At 45.3% G+C, this 2,048-nt stretch overlaps 1 long non-coding RNA gene across 1 annotated transcript in view; it reads left to right on the forward strand.

Moving 5' to 3' along the window:
* Nucleotides 1-222: 222 nt before the first annotated feature.
* The window catches only part of LOC119088851, a 17,124-nt gene continuing 15,298 nt past the window's right edge, over nucleotides 223-2,048 (forward strand). The window contains exon 1 of the long non-coding RNA XR_005092586.1: nucleotides 223-330. This is a non-coding gene — a long non-coding RNA (uncharacterized LOC119088851). The remainder of the gene's footprint in view (nucleotides 331-2,048) is intronic.

Genomic DNA, 2,048 nt, shown 5'->3' on the forward strand with positions numbered 1-2,048 from the left:
GTTTATCTTAGTCTGAATAAACAAAGGCTTTAATTAACTGCTGTTTGGATTAAAAATAGAATGCTGTAACTAAAAGGATAACAATCAGGCCTTGTGAATTTGTTAATTACTGTTTGTACTTGTGGTAAGGCTGAGAGTGCCTTTGCTGTCTCTGAGAACTGTGACATTATAACCGTGACAGCAAGTCTTTTTTTTTTTGCTTCTTCTTTTTTTGCCAGGAAGACTTTTCCAAGTATTTGCTCACTTGCTGTTCAAAACTGCCACCCATCTCCATGGATTAATAATTTATGCTCTCCAAATAGAAGAGGGAAGAGTCAGTGGACAATGAAGGTAATAAAAACATAATTCTAAGGATGAAAAACCATCTCATCTTCAGCGTTACTTAAAAGCAATCAGTTTTCCTTCCTATGAATAAATGTAGTTTATAGAGGCTTATAAGCAGTGTGGAATTTTAGGACCACATTTTGAATACAGTTTAGCTCCGTTAATGTCTGTATTTCAGAACAGACTGGAGTTATGTGGCATTATGTTTTCTGGCCCCAGTCACACTTTTTTCTCCTATGGAAATCAGGAGACAAGGACAGGATGCCAGAATGGGGAGCATCGTTGGCGCATGTTCGCATGCAGGGCATTGTGGGGTGCACATGATGATGTCTGCTAGCTGCAGAATGCCACCAGTTTGCAATGTCCATGCCTCGTGAACGGGATCTTTTCTAAAGAACGTTTCCGTTCAGGATGCGTTCTCCCATAGATCTCAGCTCGTCTGTTCAGTATTTGTTCTCCCAAAGATTCATTGTCTACCCGTAATAACTTAGCTTGGCGGTCAGAGAACAGACAAACCCACTACGATACTATAGGATACGAGCCCAGTGCCGCTAGCACCAGCCTTAACCACCCCTAGCCACTTCCTCCAGAGCAAAAGCTCCCATCTGTTACGGATCACCAGCAACCATCCGTAGACTCCACCAGCTTACATCAGAAACACCTTTATTCCCAGAAGTGCATGTTAGAACGCGACAGAGTATATAGCTCTCGGCCATCGAGCGACCAGCACAACCTAGAAGCATTTGGCTACTGGTTAACCTATGGCCTGCGTTAAGCATTTGGCCTGGTCTAAGTCTTAGTAGGTGTTGCAGCCACAGCTTCAGCTGAGAGACATTTGGAGCATGAGAATCAGAGGCGTCTTCAGTCCTGACGACTCAGGTGTTAGCTTGGCTATTGTTCTCGCATTACTTCTGGTCCTTTCATTGCTCCATCGATTACAGCGCAGCATGATGGCGGAGAGTGCAGCCATCATTGCGCCGGTCCTGGGCGGAGGAGAAGACAGACACATACGGTCAGGTCAAACAATGAAAAGCCACACCATTAGTTTCTCAATTGGAAAATGGTGACTAATGGGCATTAAGGGCATAAACTGTCATTAGCCTTCCGAAGAAAACTGTCAGAATGCCGTGTCAGCGCCCAACAGTGTCGTTCCTCAAGGCCGACAGAGCTGGGCAAGAACGATTGGGCCTCAATGTTGATGATTTTCACTCAATTCACACTCTCTCCGACCCCGTCACCCATGCCGTGGCAATCACTATCCTTCGTTGGGCATGATAACACCTACGGAATTTTCACGGATCAAAGTCTAGCACAAGTATGCAACCTGTATTACTTTGTATTTCTCCTAACAAAATACTGCTTATTTTTCCCTGAAGGGACTTTCGTCGTCGTGTATTGAGTTCGGTCCGTACCACTCGTTCAGGAACTCCTACCTGATTTTCCTATGACCTTTAGAGCAGATGGTCACCAACAACATTGTGCCTTCCCTTGCAGCTTCCTTCAGCAACAGGGGATGGGCACATATGGCTTCACTTGGAGTGTCACCTTTTGAATCAATTTTTAGGCCTCAGAAACGAAGGTTTAGGAGCTGGGGCTAATCGCTACAACTATGCAATAGGTAGTGAGAACTTTCTTTTCGCACGCATGATGACAAGGACGTAACTCGCTGCGACGTTCATGTGGCAATGCACTGTCTCGCCACTGGAGCGGCCATAGAGACCGGC

Source organism: Peromyscus leucopus, chromosome 12 (genome assembly GCF_004664715.2).
Source record: "Peromyscus leucopus breed LL Stock chromosome 12, UCI_PerLeu_2.1, whole genome shotgun sequence".
Lineage (NCBI taxonomy): Eukaryota > Metazoa > Chordata > Mammalia > Rodentia > Cricetidae > Peromyscus > Peromyscus leucopus.